The sequence below is a fragment of the Phasianus colchicus genome, chromosome 14 (genome assembly GCF_987193195.1).
Source record: "Phasianus colchicus chromosome 14, bPhaCol1.hap1.1, whole genome shotgun sequence".
Taxonomy (NCBI): Eukaryota; Metazoa; Chordata; class Aves; order Galliformes; family Phasianidae; genus Phasianus; species Phasianus colchicus.
In genome coordinates, this window is record NC_143449.1 from 7559099 (window position 1) to 7582670 (window position 23572).

At 38.3% G+C, this 23572-nt stretch overlaps 1 long non-coding RNA gene across 1 annotated transcript; it reads left to right on the forward strand.

The window, feature by feature from the left end:
* The first annotated feature begins 10652 nt into the window (after window positions 1-10652).
* On the forward strand, window positions 10653-18524 carry LOC149915988 (uncharacterized). The gene is made up of 6 exons (XR_016471214.1): window positions 10653-10728; window positions 13333-13436; window positions 16014-16216; window positions 16486-16600; window positions 17041-17125; window positions 18446-18524. It is a non-coding gene; the product is annotated as an uncharacterized LOC149915988 (long non-coding RNA).
* The last annotated feature ends 5048 nt before the right edge of the window (window positions 18525-23572 follow it).

Below are 23572 nucleotides of genomic sequence, written 5' to 3' on the forward strand. Positions count from 1 at the left end.
ACTTGTTAAAATATAACATGTGTCCAGACCAGACTAGACTAGACTTGAATAAAGGTTGTACAATTCTCCAAATTATATTGAAAGGTTGGCAGTATTCTTGAGTTTACAAAGTAACTTTCCATTGAAGTACAATTATAGGCTTAAAAGTAGAAAGTCTTCCCTATTTTATAAAGAATAATAGTGACCTTTACCAAGTCTTTATCCTATTTTTGAAGTCTGATATCTGGAGATGTGTTGCTACTTGGCTTTTTTTTTCCTTCTTTTTTCAACAAGTAATTCTAAAAGTGTCATCTTTTCCAACCTATTTTCTGAGCAATGCCATTTCTGTTTGTCAGCCCAAGTTTCATCACAGTCTGATAAATGTTCATACTGGATTATTTGTTACCTTTCTATGCGCTGCATTTTTGTTTCCCTTGCTGTGTATCTTTTTCATTCTTACAGCATGATATTTGGCATCAGCTTATGTTTGTCTTGCCCAGCTGGGGGTGGATGCTGCATAATACTACTGCTTTTGAATCTGTCTTTTCTGCATGAAGGAATTTTGATACAGTAACTAGCAGGTGGCATTTTCTGATAAAGTGAGGCTACTTTGTCTTCTTTTGATACTAACAGTCTTCACAGCCAGGCATTTGGAGAGTGGAAAGCTGCTTTTCTTTTGCTTTATTTTAATAGTCCTAATACAGCTACTTGTGCTGTCAATCTCTAATTCAGTGAAAGCTCTGGATTCCTAGTGCTGTGTTTGAAATCACTTATGTCAACTATCCTGCACCTCAGTTTATCCATTATGCAAACGGCTGTAATGCTACCTGAATAGCAGCATCATTGGGCAGAAGATCATGCATTTGCAATATATTCTTATTGTTTGGAAGTTTTCTGTTGAAAGACCATAAGATAAAATTAAACTGTTGTGTTGCTGCTTTATTCGTTATTCTTTCACATATCTTCCTTATTGTTTTTCACTCAGGAGCTGGCTGATTTATTTTGTTCAAGGGATTCTTTTCACTCTGTAGTTTGTGGAATACAGGTGTGATCCTGAAAAATGATGAATGCCTTTCTTGAGCAACTCCATTAACTTCAGCTTATTGGAGGACTGTGCCTATGGTTTTATCACTGATAATGCAGATACATTGCCTATCGAGTCCCTCCTTGTACGAGTTACTGCGTGGAAAAACTTTCTTTTAATTCTGAAGATCTTCACAAAAATCTTTCTGTTCAAGTTTAGTTTATTATTTTAAGATTTTCCACTACAAGTAAGATTTATTCTGAACAATATTGCCAAATCAAGGCAAGAGCTCAAAGCCTTTGGTACAAAGTATTTTCTACAAGTGTTTAATACACCAGATAAATTCAATCAAAAATGTCTATTTAAGTTTTCCTATAGCAAGTACCAGATTTATTTATTTATTTATTTATTCACAGAAGACTTGTGTATGTGCTTCATTTTTCACTTTTAATCATGTTTTCTTTGTCTTTCTTTTTCTGTCTTTAATACAGAAGGCCAGAAATTGTATTTTCATAGATGTCTTAGAAAGATAGAATTGTTTGAGATGGAAGGGACCCTTAAAGGTTGTCTGGTCCAACTCCCCTGCAGTGAGCAGGGACGCCTACAGCTCCATCAGGTTGATCAGGTCCATCCTGACCTTGAATATTTCCAGGAATGAGACACCCACTGCCTCTCTGGGTAACCCATTCCTGTGCCTCCCCACCGTATTGTAAAAAACTTCTTCCTTCTTTCCGGATAAGTCTCCCCTCTTAGCTTGAAACCATTTTGCCTTATCCTATCACAACAGATCCTGATAAAGACTCTGTCCACTTCTTTCTTTTTAGATTTCTCTTTTTTTGATCCACATATCCTGAGTAGCTCTTAAAAATTAAAAGCAAATTTTTTTGTTGTATTTATAGGAACTTAATAATTGAAGACTCATTTTTTTTCTTCCATAATATATCTAGGCAGGTAGTTTTTCACTTGGTAACTTTAGATTCAGGTCTTGAATCCATTATACTGGTAAATAAACTACTTTCTGTAGGGCCAAAAGGTTTTTCCATTATTTATAAGGAAAAAAATAAGGTCAAAAAGGCAAGTGAGGATGAAAGAAAAATAATACTGTAATATTTTCTTATTTGGGAATTTGTAAATGCTGGTGCGAATATTATCAAACTTGAGGTATGTAAAACATTAGAGATGTTCCTTCTCTACCATATTCAGTTTGCTTAATAAATAGTCTAGATGAAATTCTCTATCCAGAATGTAGCTATGACTTGGAAAAACTCAATCTTGGGAATCTCTGTAGAGCTATTTCTTACAAGATAAATATACCGATTTTCAAAGTCTGATTTTCAAAACAGAGGGTGTCAGATAGATATTAGAATCATGAAACTGTGAGGTTTAATCATCATCCCTCTCATATCTTTTTATGCATTTATAAAAAAGAGACCTAACACCATTAGAAAGTAGTGCCTTCCCTTTATTTATGGGCTGTTACTACGATTTATTGTTCATATCACAGTGATGCTGAGAGTACAGGCATTCCCCATGTTGGGTACTGTGCAGACAAGGAGTGAAGTTTGATCCTCTAGTTGGAGACTTACTGTTTGCCTCAGCTCTCACAGGAGAAGGAGGTGGCCTTACTACTGAAGTTCCCCAAAGGGTTATTATCACTGTTCTTAATGCCAGCAATCTGTCAGGTTAACCTAACTAAATGGGTTAACCCACACATGTGGAGAGTGACTGTTAGAGCACATACGGGTGTTGGTGGGCATTAATCCTAGGATGGTGCTGAGAGAAACAGTGTTATAGAGTGTGTTCACCTTGTGTCCTTCTACTGGTGGTGCTCATGTCTGATTTTGATTTGAGCAGGTGAATGACTTGATAGCCCATTAGCAAGCATTTGACCTACTGTGTTCCCCATTTCCCTTTTCAGCTTTGACACTCCATATAATTTATGTTGCAATTACACTTTAGCTGTAACTCAGTTCCTGGTTTTGTTCTTTTTACAGAAATTAGTACTAAAAGGCAATGCACTGATAGAGGGCTTGGAATTACCACCAAGCTATTTGTCTGTTTAACATGCAATTTTTCAAAGACAGCATTTTAATGACTGGGGGAGCACAATAGGACTAACTGTACTTTAGCAGTTCAGCACTGGCTTTCAGTCTCTTTGAATTTCAGGGTGTAACATCGGTGCTGAGTGATACCACTAAAGAACTGTGAAATGGAGAGCTGTTCCCCCCTCCCTATTCCCCCTGCAAAATAAAAAGCAGGGGAGAAAAACAATGCTTCTCTGACTTATTTATCTTTATACAGTTCCTCTGTCAGTATGGAGATGAAGCGAAAAATTCAGAACAAAGTAACTTGAAATATCAAAGGATTAAAACCCTATGTATGTGATCCTGATGAATTGGATGATTCAGAAGATGTTAACCAGAGCAACAGCTGTAATGGAAGGAGAGCCTGTAACAAACAGGTTTTCTGATTTATCGAGGTAATCAAGCATAGAAGTGGGCAGGCACTGGGTGGTACAGAATACCAACATTTTTTTGTGCTGCCTGGAAGATATATTTGAACCTCTAGGGAAGACACCCCCTCCCCACTTTAATTCCACTGAAGAACTTTTTCTTTTCCTGAAAATGAAAGAAGTGCACAAGCATTTCTTTGAATCTCATTTTAGATCTTCCTAAGTTTAAAATGGTTGTTGCTTGTTTATTACTGCTAGTAAAATAACTAGACTGAATTCTTGAGGATATCATTCCCTAACAAAACGGAGGTAATATGTGAGGGAAACACAAATCGAGAGATGCTGGGCCGCTTACAGAAATGCAACAAATCCCTGTTTTCAATATGGTTTAGTTCAGTAGTAACTGACCATCTTTGGGTGTAATTCTTTTTCTAAAAATTCCCTACAATATTTTCTAAAACTGCCTCGTATGCTACTTTCCTTGCTTGCTTGTGCAGTGTCCCTACCCCTCTTTTATGTGTAAGATCAATGGAAACATGATGCAGACTTTAACATGACTTGACTGTGCTCACATTGCTAACAGATCTATGTTCAGCTAGTGGGACAGAGGTTTTGTCCCTTATAGGACAGGTTATATTTTAACGTGCTTTGCAAGTTTCACACAGGGAGCATTCCCTGCAGAGCAGGTTTTACAATGATACTCCTGAAAATCCTTCACACAATTAATTGCTGAAAAACATCAAATTTTGGTATTTATCAGTCTGGGATTTTTTTTTTTTTTCAAACAGACCCAATTTCTTCTTGAGATCGAATTCCAGATGAGAAGTCCTATCTAATCTTGGCTGAGCATTCCAGTGATTTTGAGTTTATAGATGTATGGTTGCATCACCCATTTCTTTTTTTTTACTGCTGCTGGGTTCCTCCCCGCAGCGTGAAGTGTTCTTTTGTTTCCTGTGTGTTGATAGCAGTCTCTCACATAGACGTATAGCCTACCTCTGTGCAACACCAGCCATAAGTAATCAGCATATGTAACACCCAGCCACCTGTGTCTGGAAGGAAGAAAGCATTGTATTAACTCTCCCTAACTTTCATTTTTACCTGTAATTTTTTTTTTTTTTTTTAAGTTTTATGACTACTCTCAGTAGTACTTTTGTCTATTGTATGTTTGTTAAGAAAATAATTCTTGTTTGCTTGCTGGAAGAAGAAAGTTCACTGCGTACATGAGATATTTGTTTGGTTTCCTGAAGCCAGACTGCAAAAATGTTGATACAGCCTCTTGTGATGATTATCATAGGAAAGTAGTCTCTTCTATTGTGTGTGCATAGAGTTGGCCAGATTTTACTTTATTATTATTATGGGCCTTTTAGAACAGGAGCTTAATGACAGTATTATTTGTGTTTTGTTTTTAAGCAAGATGCATGATGATGTTTTAAGTGATTTCTCTGCAAGTATTTCAATGAAGCTGTTCCCAATTTGTGAATTTGCTTGGTGAGTTGAATACTGTTTCTGCTCCTGAACTGGCTACAAGCTCAAAACCCCTTGTCTTTTCCAACCTTTTGTCACTTGCTGCTTCTGCTACTGGGTTTGCTGCAGTTACTGGTATGGGATTCATTTTTCTGTGCTTGAGAACCCCACAGGCTGAGAATCCATTCAGTTAGGCAAAATCCAGTATCTACCTAAGCAAGAAACCTCTTAAAAATATTTTTGGAATAATATCACAGGACATTCAAACAAGAAAAAGAACTTAAAAGCAAATGAAGAAGTCAGACTGCCTTTTGTGCCCTTAGGTGAAGCAAATCTGGGTTTTCATAAATATTTTCCCTGAGTTTGTGATTTCATAGCTGAGTGACTCCCAACAGAACCACCTCTGCCAATCTTTTTTTTCTAGCCCTAAGCTACTGCTTTCTTCCCTCAGGCTACCTAAAATTTTCCTGCTTTCAGCACCCTCAAGTAAAAGCCCCTGATTCTGCTGTGGTTGCTCACCTGCATACAGCTGCCACATTCCCTCATGCCTCCTATGCTGATGGCAGCACCATCTCTTCCCCTCTCCTTGGCCATTCTTGTCAATTGAGTCCACCTGTTTATTCACATCTCACTGCAGGAAGCAACTCCTCATCTTTTCAGGCATTGCTCTGGTAGCAATTTAAGAAAACCTGGGTGCCAGTTTGGACTTCCAAGGAAGAAAAATAAGATGTGTCTGAGGGAAAACAGGTGCACAACAGCTCTGGGTTTGGTGCGCTCTAATGATACATCTGATGAGGCAGCAAAAATATTTTGGGTAACCTCAAGAAAAGCTGTCTCCTGCACTGCGTTATCATTACTAATGGCACATTCCTGGTTTCAGTAAGTATATCGAGGATGTTTATTTTAAGGAGAAAGGGCAGAGTTTATTTTTGCACAGAATGTGTTTGGGAATGTTTGTCGTGATGTGTAAGTGGCAATTCAAAAGCCCTGGTGTTACCCTCTTTGCAAATCACTGTTGACTCCCTTGGCTCCCATTATTTTATGTTCTTGGCACTGAAGACCTCTCCCCTAATGAAATGTTAATAATATTTTTAACAAAAGGAGCTTTCGTGTAATTGATATCTCCAATAAACTGAGCTCCAAAAGCATGTTTTAACCAGTATATTTTGTAAACACAACATGAAAAATTCACAGAGAATTTCTGTTACATCCTGAGGCACCTGTGAGCCTTTTCCAAAGCGAAGGCAAGGGAACTATATGGTGTATGAGGAGGAGAGAGTGAACAAAGAGAAGCCCAAATGGGAATGTACAAGTTACCAAACTGGCAATTAGTAGGTCAAAGAATCATAAAATCATAGGTCTTGGTGTACTTGGCAAAGAGTATTTATTCTGCTGTGGCTACAAGACAGTGCCTGATGGAAGCACAGTATATACTGTCACAGGGTTTTACGAAGGTTTAGGGACTTCACCTTCCTAAACAGCACAAGTATGCTGACACTGACTCTGTTGCCAGCACAGATTTATCAGTCCCTGAAGTCCTACCAATGTAGCAGCGTCAGCTACAGGATGTGCATTTTCCATGCCCTGAGCTGACCTTGGGTGTGCAAAAGTTTGGCAAAGCTTTACAGTGTAGACATAGCCCAAGGCAGATAGAATTTGCCAAATGTAGTGTTTAATGAGACAGCCAAGTGAGCATAATACACAGCAAGTTCAGTAAACCCCCCAAGGGCTGGGGTCCTAGGAATGTGCTGTGCTGCAGCAAAATAAGCTAGTGATCGTTTTCATCTACCTGGCTGATGAGACAGAGCCTGGCTTCTCTGAGACTGCAGGAGGGAGAGGCTCAGAGCAAAGGGAAACAACATGACCTGTTTTCCCCTCTAGAGTTCTAACTGTAATGGTCAGGCACTGAGTGCTTATGGTGCACACATAACAGCCATGTCCTCAATCCACAGTTATAACAATTTTTGTTATAGACAATAGGGTTATTCTGAGAAATGCATTTACTTGAATAGGCTTCATCTCAAGCACTGGAGGTACAGGACTGGAAGAAGTTACATATTACTGTGTTTCCCTAAAGTGTGATGTCACTGTTACAAACTGTGTCTCAATTAACCTCGGTTAACCTGCATGCCTGGGCATAAATGAATATGTCATGTCATACAGACACACTGTTCAAACATACATACTGTCTTGTAATTCTAAACATTTCTGTGATTGGAAATAAGAAAAAAGATCTGCAAAATATTCCTAAAGTTTTCTGGTGGACAGGTGAGGGTTTTTTCTTTTTCTTTTTTTCTAAGTGCAAGTCCTATTATGCTATATGGTAGAGAAGGTGTTCACCAATCTCATGGTCAGAATGCACCCATCTGTTTGTGACAGAAGGCACTGATCAGTAAGAGAAAGGTAAGAAATTTCTATATTTTGCACTTGTTGGCACCTTTTAAATATTTCAGAAAATGAGAGTAGATTGAATTTTCTCTCATTTCTAGATAAAGTTCTTTCCCAGGGCTTTTTGCTTTTTAAAATTGCTTTAATCATAGATTAAAATAAATTAAAAACATATGGTTTGAGACACCTTCTGGACAGGCAGTGGACCACACCCAATAGGTTTTCTGTCTTCTGCTGGCAGAAGTTTAAATTGCAGGCAAAACCAAATGGGAATGCTAAGAGTTGCAGTTACAAAAATGGACCTTTGTGAGGAAAATCTTGAGCTTAAGAGAAATTAGTTCTACTTCATTGAGGGGATACAAAAATAAACATTATTCTTGCTAGACCTTGAAACACTTTTATTTAGCAAAGTGATCTCTATTTAGAACAATATATACAGCTCACCTTGTACAGGTGACAGTACAATATAATACAATACAGCTTGACAGTAGTTTGCTGTCTGACACTTGTCTTTATATTGTAAGATGTAATAAGCTACTGCTGTTTGTTTTGTAGAATTTGGAAGTGTGTTGACACATTTGGGTGATAGCACTCACAATGTTGAGATGACACTATGATACAAACATAAGTTCAAGCCAGACGGAAGCCCTGGAGGATGCTAACGCAGCACTGCAATATGCTAAGGTAAACACCAAGGGGAAAAAAAAAGAAAAAAAAAAGAAGACTGGAGTGCTGCTTGTTTGCCTCCCCCTTCTCCCATTTCTGCTCTGTGAGCACAACCTAAAACAGATCTCCTGCTGATATGGAGGTCACACAGTTTATTTCTGTCATGCTCACGTGGTCTTGTCAATAACAGGGGAGTGTGAATCAGAAGCTTATTTTAAAACCAAAATATATGGTGTCACTTTGTATTATGGTAGCACCCAAGGACCTCTTAGGATCAGGGCTTCATCTGTTAAAAACTGAATCTGTTATGAGATGAACATGTTGTGTTGATCAACTTAAGATGCAAGAGAGGAATGCCACGAGCTGTAGGAGGGGAAGGGAGGGTAAAGGAGCTGAAGTGATGGGTGGTCTGTACAACGCTAGAAAGGAAACAAAAGGCTATAGGCTAAGCATTGTCACTTAGAAGTGTATAGGCAAGTAATTGAAAGATAAGATTTGGAACATGGCAAAATATCTTCTTTGTTTGACTAACTACTGAAGACATTTGATAGATCTTGAGGTGATGTAGGGCTGGGGTGGGAGCTGGCAGGACAAACAGGTGAGCAAATTAATGACATTGTTGCAGCTTGCCCATATAATGTTGTGATTTTTATTTCTTCAATTGCATTTACTTGGTACAGTGCTGCTTATACAAGCTTGGTCTAGAAAAATAAAATCAGCTCATTCAAAAAGGTCTGTCTGAGATATGTGTTACTGTGTGCCCCCACAGCTTTTCAGGGCTAGTGACCTATGTGTTAAAGTCTGACAAGAAGGCAAGCACAAAAGCAACTTGGAGGAAAAATGAAGAAACACCTCTTGCTGAGAAAGTAAGATGGAGAAGAGAGTAAATGAAACTAGATTATTTCATTGTGCAAAAGTATTCCTCTTTGTCACACCGATTAATGGCAAGAGCAATAGTGTTCTTTGCAGGAACTTGAATGATAAATCAAAGCTAAAAGTCAGAAAGTCAATTAAGTTATCTGTGGATGGTTGCTACTGCCATTTCCTAAAGAAAAAATGAATGCTTATAACCAGAATTATAAAATTGTAAGACTCCGGGTAGCCATGCCCTTTTTTAATCTGAGCACTTCTACTAGTACAGAAGAATGACATTCAGAATCTTCCTGTCTGCTGGAAAATGTAAAGGCAGAAGCAGTATTAGGTATGTAGTATTCAGGAACTTCACAGATGAGTTTCCAGGAAACATTTACAGCTTTTGCAATAAAAATAGCATTCATATAGGACTTTGTTTATGGTGGGGCCCTACAGTGAATTGTTTGGGTTTTGTCTGTAAAATTTCTAGCCAGTTGCAAAGAACAAGTGTAAGCTGGAGCACTATAGTAGCATTTACACCCTACAAGAAAGAAATATTATTTTAAGGGAAACCATATTTTCTGCATTGACTGCTGCTGCCAGAGTTCTAAATATTGAGTTCAACAAACTTTTCCATCAGATTCCAAAATGATCTGGAGCATTCCCTTTTAATGTGAAATAAATGCTTATAAGCTGCCAGGTGATTTAACAACGTTTGCTGAGATGTGAACAATGAAGGGTGCCTCAGGAGACTCTGCTTTGTTTTGCTACTGTAATTTCCAGTAAAGATTTGGTCAAGACTTGAAAGTGTCTCAAATGATGTATTTTGCAGCTTTAAGTTAAATTTCAGACCTGCCAAAAGTTTCATGATTGCTAGTTTTTCTGGCTGAAACCACCTAATTTTTCCATTGTGGTTTGTACATCTAGTTATGGATGACCATTTTATCTCTCTGGCTTCAGAAAAGACAAACACTGTATCACTTCTTAAGTGTGAGGGGGAAAAAAGAGTCACCTAGTAAAATAGTAGTATGATTTTTCAAAGGATTACAAATTAATCAGATTTTGTACAAATAAACGCTGAGAGTCTAGTCTGTAGCAAAAAGATTTACAGTCTAACAGAGACAAGCCATTGGTTACATTTAAAGGAAAGAGTACATGTGGAGAAATTAATGGTTTTAAGAAGGAATCTAAATAGAGAGGACATTTGGCAGGCAAAATGAAAGACTAATCAAGCATAACACATGGCAAAAAACTCAGCCACAAAATAAACCGAAAAACCCAGCAAACTTCAGCAGGAAGAAATTGTAAGACCATAAAAAATAAAAGTGGAAATAAAAAACAAGAATGCCTGGAACAACTAATGGATATAAGAAGGACTGATAGCTAGCAGAGTCGTGTTGTTAGCAATTTATTGCAGATGCAAGATATTGTTGCAAAGTGAATAAGCATTATTTTCAAATGGCAAGACACATGTAAAGCCAATACAGCTCCTGCTAATTTATTAATGCAAGGCGTTGCTTAGACAGCATTGAGTCTTCAGCATTTTTAACTGTGCCTCCCTCACCATTCTAATTCATATGGTTCCTGAGAAATGGCAGCGATCCCATGGCACAATCAATAGCTGTGTTATAACTGGCTGTGTATGGGGTCCACTGAGTCAACTTTTGTGAAATACATTTGCATAGAAAGCAGTGAGAAACCTCAGTCCTTGTAAATGTTGCAGTAGGGTGAATTGCTGTAGTTTTTGTTTCACTGCCTCAGGACCATGGTATCTCTGATATATATATGTGTGTATGTGTGAGTGTGCATGCATATATTTGTTTACAGATTTGTAGTGAAACTCTCATGGAAACAGCATAAATATGGTAACTAATGACCAGTGTACTATACAGTCTTCTTCCAGGTAAGAAACAGTAATTTTTGCATCTCCATTGTGCACATAGTATATATTCCTTATATTTGTGTAATATATTACATAGAATGATTTTTTATTTTTTTTACTGATGATAAGCCATTCCTTTCATGTCCTTAAATATTTTAATAAAGCATAGTCACAAATAAGAGGGAACTGTGTATTCTTGAAAGCAAATTTTTAGAGTTTTTCTCTTTCAATATGTGTTTATTTCCTTTTTTGAATTATAAAAACCCACACAGATAGACTAGCAAAGTGCAAGCAGAAATGGCTCTGTTGGTTTCTTTAAGAAAAAGAATATGAGCAAACAAAAACCTCTGCATTGGTAGCATGGTATTTTTTTAATTAGATATGATTTTTGAAAATGTGAAAAAGACATCAATATTTGGATTTTCCAAAGCAAGTTAGTGAAATCAATTAAGTCATGTAGTCACTTCTACCTTTATGTAGCTTAAAACCAGTTAAATGTTTTTAAGCATTATTTGCAGAAAATAAATGCATTTGGAATGAAAAGTCATCAGGTACATTTCAACATTGCTGCTTTGTAAGCCATGTAAATGCAGGTTTATGGAGAAAGTGATGATTGATACTAGCAATTTCAAGTAGCCTTTCTTCCATGTCTTGACCTTTTGCCGGAGGCAATACTACTTTTCATTCTTTTTCTAGTTATAGCATGGTTTTGTCTTTCAACTGTATGAGTTACCTTGCACTAACTGAAATGCATGTATGTGATGCTGCAACACTGGCACAGGATGCACATTTGCCTATCAGTCGTGCACCATTAGGAACGATTCTTCAAAATAATGTTAAGGTGTTATCTCATTCCAAAACTGCACAGAAATTGTTTCATTGTGTCAGCAACCTGTGAAGAAAGGTGAGAAGGCAGCACAAAGTCTGAGAGTCTCTCACGCTGGTCAGTGTTTGGAGATTCCCCACACAAAATGGGTAATAACTGCAGGAAGCTTTCTGGGTTGAAAGGCCTCAGATAGAGTGTACATTTTACTATTTCTCTATTAGACTTATAATAACAGAACACTTGAATACTTAAGGAGTCCTGAAGAGCATGGCATTGGAAAGGCAGCTCTGTTTGCTTGAGAAATAGTGGTGACATGAATTAGGAAAGGGCAAACTGGAGTGCTGCAACTCCCAGTAACCTCCCAGAACAGTCATGGGCAGCATCCAAAGGGGTGTGAAAATCAGATAAATGAAGGAAGCGTTTCAGATGGAGAGAGAGAAACGAGTTTAGTTTTCTAAGTCAGCTCCAAAAACTGAAGCTCTCAGCAACCTTCATTACATAACCTGTGTAAATGATACTGTAGTCCCTTGGGCGTGAGCCAGCTTGGGGGAGAACTCTGTGGTAATCTTGCACTGGCAGGAGTAGGAGGAGATGCACCGATTGACCTAGTAGGTATTTCCCCTACTCATCAAAAAGCAATAGGCATGGACAGGCCACTGGGAGCACTATGCCACTAAATAGTCTCCTGTCTAGTTAGTGTCTCACCTTCTATTTTTAAATGTCTCCTGGAAGTGCTGAGGGAAAGCAATGGAAGACAGAAAGAAAATAAACGTTATGGGTTAGGGATATCAGCCCTTGTCCAAGTGCAAGAAACTGCCTTCCACAGAAAGCTGTGAGGTGCTTCTAGATCAAAGGATTACAGGGATGTGAAGATTCAGTTACGCACACAGTTTTCTTGTGTAACTGTCACTCCTTACTGGTGGCAGATAAATTAAACTACGGAAGAACATCCCTTCTAAGCAGTTCTTAGGACAGAATATTAACATGGGAGAATACAGCTAAAAGGTGACAAATACTTCTTCAAATGACAAGAATTTTTTTTCTGCTGTGACTGGAAGTGTAAATGTAGAGACAGCGGTTTTAAGCTTTATTTTAGAGGTGGTTTTTTTTTGCTCTTTATAAATGTAGCGATCTTACTGTAGTTTTATCTTTCTTGATTAAAAGACTGCTAACAGATGCCTTAGGATTAAAATGTGGAGTAGACTTTGCTTTTTGTTTTGCTTTTTACAGAGTCTGGTGTGAGTGGAGATATCTGTGAGTTGGAAAATATACCCACTAGATCACTGTAACCTGCATATTTGATTTAAACTTGAACTTGCTGTGTTCCATGTCACAGTTATTAAAAACAAAACAAACAACCAAAAAAGTGGAGTTAGTACAAACTGAAAAAGAAGCAGAAAACTAAAATGAAGTTTCCCCAAATCAGCAAATGGCAAAACAAAGCAGGATCATGATTATAAAAAGTGACTGCATAAAATGGCTTACTCACTGTTTTTATTGTTAAGGACTAAATTCTGAAACTCCACTGTTTGCTACAGTGGCTTCTTACATATCTATACACTAGGAAGCTCTATAGGATTTTCTGTTATTTTATTTTATTTTACTAAAACAACATAAGCTCAAAGATTGTTATTTTTGTGGTTTATTTCTCCCACTGCATAAGCTCTTTGTATTGACAGTATTAAAATGTTTTCTGATCTGTTGCTAATGCATAGTAGCAAGGGGAAGGACTAGGAAAAGAATTGGCATGAATACTTCTTAACAAACAGGCATGTATTTCTTTTTTATATCTTAACCAGGGCTTTGTCAGAGTGGAGGAGCTGAGATGGGTTAATACTCAGACAGGCTGCTGAAATTTCAGTCTGGTTTTCTAATTCAGAAGTACTACTGGATTAAAGAAATGGTAAGTTTAATTTTAACTCTATGTTTAAAAAAAAAAAAAAAGAAAAAAGAAAAAAAGAAACTGGAAGGGAATCTTTAACACTGTAAGAAGAAGTCTGAAGTGGTCTTCCTTTAATAAAGAAAGAACAGCTTCAAAAATTATTGTAGTTCTGGTTTGATTGTTTTGCTTATATTTCAAGTAAATAGATTTCTTGATGATGTGGTGTTCAAACTTGCATTATGGTATTTGCTTGCCATTCAGTTCCAATCAAGGAAACAGAAAAGCATTCTACAAGAAGTAGAAAGCATTCTATGAAAGCAAAGAAGATCCTGTACTGCTTTCTTTAGATAATCAGTACTTTAAATTCTGCTATTTCTTCCTCTAACCATTCCTTCATTCAGCATATGACTCTTTCTCTTTTTTTCCTTTCCCTATAAGTTTACTTGAGTTATGTAAAAATTACACATTTTATAAACTGCCCAAGTCCTATCATGGTCACACTGTATGATCTGCTGGATGTCTTCATCTGCCTCTGCTTGTTCTCCAGTGTTCTGCAGAGTACCCCTATGCACATTTGGCACTGGAAACTGAGAAAGATCATGCAGCTCCTCAAGCAGAACAGTATTGCCCTTTTGTTCCCCGTGGTGCATGAAATGAATATTTTACTGGCAAGGACTACTGTGTTCATTCACTTTAGCTTCCTTCTATCCTGAAAGACAGTTAAAAGGACAGAATCTTCGGTCTTTCAGATTTCTTATCTCAAGGAGGCCTTCTTGGGGAAAAAATGTTGTGGATGAGGGAAGATAATGGCAATTCAGGTTTGGAGGAAATATTAGTCCTAACACGTTCCTCTCCTCTCGGCTCCTTTTTCCTCTTTGCTGTTCAAATAGAGAGGAACATAGAAGACATAAAAGTAAATCCGTGGCCAGAATGCTCTGCTCCCTCACCACTGACTCATAGAGAAGATTTTCTATCCTTATTCCTAAAAGTAAAGGTGATCTTAGTTAATCTTGCTTCTCAGCTAACCTCCTACAAAAGGCCACCTATATTTGAAAAGAGCTGAGTTCATTCAAAGTCTTGGAAAGGATTAAACTGGAAGAGGCTAATTGGGCTGGAAATGGATGGGGGGCATACTCTGCAGATTCTTAACTGACAGAAAGAGAAGAAGATAGGTAGGAAAGAAAAAAGCTTCCCTGCCTACTTAAATGCCACATACCTAGAGCCGGTCCTATGTAAACTATCAGAACTCTCAAGTACTGGCATTTATACTGCGTTTAAAGTGAGACCAAAGGATGGAAAACTGGTTGTCTGAGTTATTTTGGGGTTTTTATTACGTTCAGGGATTAATTTGGATGACAACAATGGTGTTTTTAGTGCAACAAATAGAATCTTAAAAAGCAATCTGGCAGAAGATCTGAGAAGCAGAAGGTGAAAATAAATAAAATGGAGCAGTGAAGAATGCAGAAAGAAACAGAAAGTGTTCAAAGACATGTAAACATTAGGAAGGCTTGAGCCAAATTCATGTGCAAACATCTAAGGTAGAAATCCTCTTCCCTTCTTTTTCCCTTTCTCTGACGATATGCATATACAGCCCCTGCTCCCTCCTGCATTTATTCTTATGACAGAGCTTAAATGAAGGAACAGAAGAAAAAAAGAGGCAGATGTGACTATGTGGGAAGTTGCTTTGCCACTCACTTGTGGATGGAAACCACATCATCTTGTGTAGCTTGTGGGAGGGGGATTTATTCTTTCAGAGTTTTGAATAAGACTTATGATTCCACCTGGATTTATGCACAATAGTTTTCCTGTCTGTACTCTTTAACTTTCTTTGAGAGCTCTCTGACTAAGTTATTTTCCTCCTGGGATATATAAAGTATACTCTCACCTTCACTGGGATAAGATACTTTTGAATACAAAGGCCTCTGCTGAAGACCTTTTGCAAATATTGTCCATTCTCATGAAATTTCACCTGGAGCTCATCTGTAGGGTCTTACTTAGGTTGGGTCATGTGGCAGGGCATTATAAACTCAAAATGGCGTTACTGTATGCTGAGATCCTTGTTCTAGGAACTTTACACCAAAGGTAGCAAGCTATTTATGCTTATGTTTAATTGTAGTGATTTTTAAGTCGTCTCACTGAAGTCAGTGATACAATGCCTAAGCTTAAAGATGAAATCATGCTGAAGTGCTTTGCTGGCTTAATGCCCAAGTTGGCTTTCAGTGTATTAAAGGCAGCCTTTCCTGTGATGATGGTGAATTAGAATTATGCTAAAGTGTTTCTAGCAAGATGAAAAATCACCTCCAATCTAAAGGTTTTATTGCTTTTTCTGCTTTTTATGAACTCAAAAATGAGGCTATTTGTATGAAAAATAGCACTTGAGAATATGAAATTTCCAGAAGAAATGGGGATTCTTTTTCTCACAGAAGTTGAAAGCATGGTGCACAATCTTTTTTTAAACAAACAAAAACCAACACATGATACTGTCTATGCAAATGGAGGTCCTATGGGAAGCTTTGGACATGCAAAATCTAAATGTTGTGAACTACTTCTAAATTAAATTTACTTTAATGCTCTAATTCTGTAATAATGTCTTTCCAGAGCCACTGTGAGGGTGCTTCAGTGAAACCTGTGGGTCTCCATGTCTGTTGACTGCTGATGGATGTGTATGAACAATGAAGTGATACTGCATGTATCTCACTGCCTGCTAACTGTTGTCTTCTCAGTTTCAAAAGAGTTGCTTAGTGAGTGCATCCAAAATCTCACTCCTGATGAAGAGAGAATTTGTGTTTACAGAACAGAAAGTAAGACATGGCCAGTAATTAAACTGTATCTGATAGTTTTGCTCTTCTTTATTACTGCAGACACATTTGCCCTGCAATAGGCAGGGTACTCTTGAACAGGCATATTCTTCTGTAGTTTTTCATTGCATATTTAGTAATTTGAAACTATATAGTTTGTTTAATGCCACTTCACCACTTAGCTTGCAGAATCTCTGTGAGAAATATTCTGGGTCCCTTGACCTTGTTTTTTAATTTTTTTATTTTAATTTTTTTTTTTTTTTTTTAAGCAGCATGTCTGGAATGTGCTTCATGTGTTATATTTCCTCTGTGGATCTATCTTTGATGTCCAACGTGAACTTTTCTTATAACTTAATTTTGATCAGTAGAGCTACTTAAAGTACCACTGTAAGTAGTTTAACTCATGTTTTTCATTGGCAGTTGTGGAACACTTACACTGTTGTTTCTGATTGTGAAGGCATGCGGGTCTGCCCCTGACTGATTTTGTTCTGAAATGAGAGGATGCTCTTGCACAAACTTTCACGCGCTGCAGGACCACAAAGTCTGTGGTCAGGTATTTAGCAAATGTATTCAACACACAAATTTCTACAGATTCCTGGTTTATACATTCATTAGATAAATTTATGCCCCAGCTGGATCAGGTTTTGTTCTTTAATTTGACAAGGACTTGCTTTGATTTGACATCTGTAAATTTAGTAATACTTTTGCCAGTTGGATTTGATTCTTTCAAGTGATAACCTAAGAGGAAAACAGGAAGAGTGCTACAATGGTTAGAACAGATTCATAGCAAATTTAATATTTTTGTGTATTTCTTGCTTGATTTTTAGAGGTAGTTTTTTGAAGGAAGGGAGAAACGTCAGGTGGAAAAAATACAAAGCAGCAAGAGCAAGAACCCAGACTATTCTGTAAATGGTAAGAAGTTTCTTCTTTGCCTTTGACTATATGTGTTGCCTGTACTTCATTGCTAACAACTGCAGAAGTCTTGCCTGTTTTCAGGGAGGGATATGAGGGCACTGGAGAAATGTTGACTGTTTTATTTATGATTATCTTAGTAGCATTAAATAACACATAGTACTGTCCACACTGGTATCTTATTACTTTTGTGACATTGAGTCCAAGGCCAGAAACATCAGCAAGGGCAGAGAACATTGGCTGCATTTGGAAATTTCTTTAGCCAGGCAACCTGCTACACATGGGTTTGGAGTCTCTTCCCTGTGCACCCCAGCTCCTGGCGCTGCCCTCGTGCCGTGCACACCCTCTGTGTACATTCTGCACATTCCACAAGTGACTTTGCTTATATAACCCTCACTGCACTACCTTCCTCTCCCCGCATAGGTGAACTGCCAGCTGCCCTTGCTTAAACAGCACTTCTGTCCTCACGCAACATCCAGCTTACTACACAAAAGGCCATCTTTATTTCTGGCTCTATTTCTCTAGGAGTATCAGTCTTGGGGAATTGCTTTTCAGGGCAGAGCTAATGCAGTTGTCTACCAGCTGCCGAATCAAGTGACTTTGTATGGAGTACTGTGTCCAGTTCTGGGCTTCTCAGTACAAAAAAGACAGGGATCTCTTGGAAAGAGTCCAGCGGAGAGCCACAAAGATGGTGAAGGGCCTGGAGCATCTCCCCTATGAAGAAAGGCTAAGTGATCTGGGTCTGTTTAGCCTTGAGAAGAGAAGACTGAGAGGGGACCTGATCCAGGTCTATAAATATCTAAGGTGTGGGGGGCAAAGTGGCGAGGCCAGACTGTTTTCAGCAGTGTGCGGAGACAGGACAAGGGGAAATGGCCAGAAGCTGGAGCATAGGAAGTTCCGCACCAATGTGCGCAAGAACTTCTTTACGGTGAGGGTGACGGAGCACTGGAACAGGCTGCCCAGGGAGGTTGTGGAGTCTCCTTCTCTGGAGATATTCAAGACCCGCCTGGATGCCTAACTGTGTGACCTGGTGTAGGGATCCTGCTTTGGCAGGGGGGTTGGACTCGATGATCTCTGGAGGTCCCTTCCAACCCCTATGATTCTGTGATTCTGTATGCTCCTGTGCTTTCTTGTATTGAAATATTAAAAACTGCTCACCCAGAAGAACTGCATAGTCCTGTCATTCAGCAGTGACGATGATGGAAGTTTACAGGCTAAAGCTTGGCCTGTGAATGTAACATGCTGCTGCAGCTTTCATTGAAATGTTTTGTAACACGCAAACCTGTGCAACATACTGAGCCACTTTTTCTCTTTCCCCAGGAAAGCAGAATATTTCTACAGAAATAGCAGGAATGCTAACACCCATCTTGTATTCTAAAAAGATGCTAAGATCCTCACACCAAGTTGTACTTCAGGTAAAAGTATACTTGTATATGTTTTAAACAATGCAATCAAAATAGATTCATCCAGGACATGAGTTCAGGTTTCAGCTTTTCTTACCAGGTTCTGGTGATTTCATATGTATAAATATTTTCATAGTTGGATTTCTTTATCAACGCTGTCAATATCTTGTCAGGAATAACTGAAAATAAATGATTGTAATAACAGCATCAATGTAAGTAACATCAATAAATATAGTTATCTGTCACAAAGAAGCAGGTTGCGTGAAGTAGAGTATAGTAGTCTCAGAAGACAATGTTCCAAAATAAGCTGTTTCTGTTTTTACTAGTTTAGGACTTTTAAAATGCAATTTCCATTTGTGTTAAGAGTCCCCTTTAACTTTCATCAGATTTATCTGTAGATATTTCTGCTTAAACACCATAGGACAGTTTTTGTTTTCAGTGCTGTAGAGCGCTTTTGGCTCTTGCTGCAGTCAGTTGAAATTGTGGGCAAGCAGGAACTTTAGGAATGAATTGTTAGTTGTTGTTATTAATTTCTTTGGGAAACACAAACTGTATGACTCACTGTTAACTCACGTATTGAAAAATGCTGTGCTCTTTCTTCACAATAAGCTTACCATTTCAAAGCACTACCTTCCAACATTGAGTAGAATTTGAGCAGAAGAATTGTGAATAGGGATGTACTTCACTAATCTGCAAAGCCTTGGAAATCTGATAAAGTACAACAGAGACAAAAATACATGAGTTCAAAATTGTATGCTTTGCAACTTTAGTGAAACTACCAGAATATGTCTGAATGACATATGACATACATAAGTATGATGTCACCAGTTTAAAAGCATGTCTTTCTAAGTTTTTGGTTTTTTTTTGCGTTGGTTACTGGTCTGGAGTTTTAATTTGATACCATGTATTTGATCATTATATCCTGTTTCTTTTAAAATTCTTGGCTAATTTACTTTCTTTTGCTGTAATTTCCATTTTCAAATTCTTTGATAAGTGTCAGCCAGTGCCTTTTCAGACATTTCCTCTGTATATTACCCAGAGAGCTGCTTAATCATAAGTCATATGTGCAGCAATATGGTTTTATTATTATTCATGTCTTTCTAAAAGCCAAAGCCAAATCTTAATTTTGCAGCACAATAGTTGAGTCTTTGAAAAAAGAGAAAATACAGTAAGTCACTGTGGACCCAAAGATTTCCTTAGCAACCTTTCATAACAAAGGCTTTGTAAAATACTTTGCACTCTCAGATTGTCACCTTTGTCTTTGCATCTGCCCTTCTGCTCTTTTGAGAGTCTTTGCCAAGGTGAACTCTGTATAGAATTGCAGGGACATTTTAAAGAAAGGCTACACTGTGTAGGAAATCTTTTTCCCAATTCTTCTGTGCTGGATTTCTTATTTGAAAGAGCAGTCTTCCTTTGGGAGAGACCCGTATGTGACTGAGTCCTTAGTTTACAGTGTCTTCTTTGGAGGTGGCAACATTCCCAGTACCTATCAGCACTGAGTGTCATGAGCACTGAATTTCACATCTATCTCCTTAGCAAGGAATATAAATAGAAATCAAAACCAGTTGTGCAAATGCGTTCCGTAAGTGAGCTGAAAAGAAATGCCTCCTGCCTATATACTTCCATTGATACATTCTATTTGCTCGTTGTAAATCTAAATTGCTGTGTCTGAATATATTTGCAACTAGATCATCTAGGATAAAGCTACTGAGAGAGAAAAAAAAGAGAGAGATCATCTAGCACAGGAAATATTTTCTTGGAATGGAGAAAAAAATGGAGAAACAAACTGAAAAGGCATTACGTTTTGCACCGTTAAGCATTCTAAAAATATACTGGGAACATGAAAGTATCTGATACATACTTCTTTCTTTTCTTCTTTTCTTTCCTCTCTTCTTCTCAGACATGTGTACTCATAAAATTTAATGGAGTGGAATTGCCTGAAAGAACTGGACCATTTTTAATATACCTTTCTGTAGCTCCTTGGTACATATGTGAACAATTTTAATCAAAAAAAAAAAAAAAAAAAAAAAAGAAGAAAGATTCATAGTGATTCTCAAACATCTTGTGGTTGATCATCTGTACTGGACAGATGGATTCGGTCACTGTAAGCCAAATAAATAAATTAGCGCTATCTTTGAAATGTATAGCCACACTTGGCATCTGGAGTTACCATAAACCCTCCCCTCAGTTCAGATGCCTTCACCTATACTGCTGAACTGGCCTAACTTTATATTCTGTTTGGCCTTGAGTTAGAACAGAGGACCACCTGCATGAAAGAGATGTGAAATGTTATGCGTGCCTTTGTAATGGGATAGAGTACCAGAGTACCAAGTCTGCAAATATTTTACTGAGCAGGTCATGTATTAAGTAAAGCACTGAAAGGTAAAATGATAAATGATGAAGTCATCATTTTAGAACTGGTGTCCAGGTGGTGAAAAGCCAGAGGGCTAAGATTTAGAAAAAAGCAACTTCCTTTAAGCTTCACTGACTTGGTGCGTTGCCTTCATTGTGCTGGATGAAGCTGTAGTGTCTGGGTTAGCTTTTTGTCTGTTTGTCTATGAATCTGACTGTTAAGCGAGAAGCTTGTAAAGGAAGGATATGGATGTGTATTTGGCTGTCTCGATTTATCTTTTCATGGGCTGCAAAAATGTGTACTGCCTAATGCTGGGATTTTACCTAGTCTAAGGTAAATATTTGCTAAATGCTTTAATTAATTCTGCTCTACAGGAACCATGGCCACTGCATTTAGGCATTTACCTTCTTTTCTTCCTTCTCCACATTTTTAACTCGTGAGCTGCAGGGAGCATCTGCTTTTGCCCAGCTAATTCAAGGTTCCGAACTCATTGGAAAGAAACTAAGGAGAAAACTTTCTGCCCTGTCCTGTCTTCCTCGGTTAGTTTTCTACCAGATCACTGTCTGCAGAAGAATCTACTAACTGCAAGAGGAGATACAGTGAAGGGTACCCGATAGTATCAGGGTGTTTCATGCAACTTTGCTGTCACTTTCATTGTACGTTAGTGTAACTCAAGGAAATTTAGTTTGATTTGAAATTATCTCTCTCATCTGTGACTGTTCCTGTAGTTCGGTGTGTGATTTAGGTGCCCAGGTATGAATGCATGCATTTGGACTGATGTGGGTAGCACAAAGGTAAGGGGTGGAGGGCCTATCAGTCGTTTTTCAAAGCACTCAAGCTTTGTGAACTATGCAGCAAACTACTTTATTCTCTTTCTTCTGCCTACGGCAGTGGAACATCAGTCAAGTATTTTCAGAGAGAAAGTCAGTTGTTTCCTGGTGGTCTAGAGGGCTGAATATGTTCACTAAGGGGACAGCTCAAAACCAGAACTAGTACAAAGGGAGAAGAGAGATGAAGAGGGCAGGCGAGGGGGAGAAAGCTGATCTTTTGTGGCAGCAAGCTATGAGCAGGTAGAGAAGACAGTCTTGCAAACTGGCATCATTTAAAGAGACAGCTTCAAGGAAAGAATTCAAGTTTGGGTAATATGCATATGTAATTGCCACCCTTAGGCTCTAATCTTAGAAAACAGATTGCACTGATTATCAAGAGCAGTAGCTTCTTTATTTCTCATGGACTGTATCTGACAGAGAATTCATCTTTTTATATTATCTGTCAATATGCTCTAATGGAATTCCCATTTCAGCAGTATAATAGTCTCCTTTCATAATTTGAAAGCTCATCACTGGTTAAGAGGCACAAGTAGTAGCCTAGTGCCATGTTATCAGCTGTGTGTATTACCTGGAAGCCACCAAATTTTTTGTGAAATGTCTTGTGATAGAAATAAATGCTTTGGTTCCCCTGGCTAAAGCATGGCAGTGAGAATTTTGTGTTCAGCTCAGCTCTGCACTTTCTGCTGGATCTTGAACCCTGCATTCCTTCATTCTGTTTCGCAAGATGAGAAAGTGAGTAAGTGCATGCCTTGCCTAGATATCTGAGAAAATTAGCCTTTGGGCAAGAGAATCTCACAATTACCCAAGTGAATTATTTTCTTTCACTCTATATGCATCAAATAATGCTTGAAAAGCACACAAGCACTCATGGCTCAGCTCTGATTGAAGCAACTTTGAAGCACTAAATAGGTGAATCTGAAATTGTTTGCAGACTTCAGAGCTGCTTATTACCTATTTGTGCATTTAATGATTACTGTGTGTACATGCATCATGGGTTCCTGAGGTTTGGATGCTGGCAGCTGTTGGAGGGACAGGCCTACCTGCAATGCATGCACAGTGTAGGACTCCTGGTAAACTTGGGGCTGGGCTACTACACAAAAAGTGTGGAGGCCATGCAGCATGTCTGCTACCAAACACTTAACACAAAGCAAAAGCTCTGATGTATGAAGATATTCAGAAAAAGCAGGGTGCTCTCTGCCTGGGAGAGAGCCCTTATGGCAGCAATGCTTTTCTAGAGAGATGAGCCATCTGTCAGAACAGCATCTTTAGTTCTCTGTTGAGAAAGGCAGGGGAAAGATGATCTGAATATATCAGTAATAGACACTCTGTGTTGATAGCCCGGGTGACTGTGTGTGGCCAGAACAGGCATGCATATGTGGAATGGATGATGTACTCATTTAACATGGCAAGGCAGGAGTTTGAAAAGGACTTTTGTACATTAAGGATAGAAATATCCCTGAAAACCAGGGAGCCTTTATAACTTTTAGTCACATATGAGCTTTTCAAAATGGTAGTGTCTCTGAACTACTGAGAAGAATCTTTCAGCTAGCAAAACCGCTTAAAGAAGAGATTTACTCTTCACACAGAGAGAGTTGAAGTAGTAGAATCCTGAATGCCTCATGTTGGTACTTAGAAGTGTGGTAGAAGACTCTCTGGAGTCTAAAGTGCTTACGGAAGCTGAGTGTCTGACAGGGTTATCTCTGTTGTGACCATTTGCTGAAAGCTCATGAAATCAGCATAGGATTCTCATACACATGTCATAAGCCCAATTCTAGCTAATAAGAGAGAGAGGGTGGATAATAAGGCTTAGAGTTCTTTGTCTGTCATTTATCACAATAAAATATGCAAGTATGAAACTGAG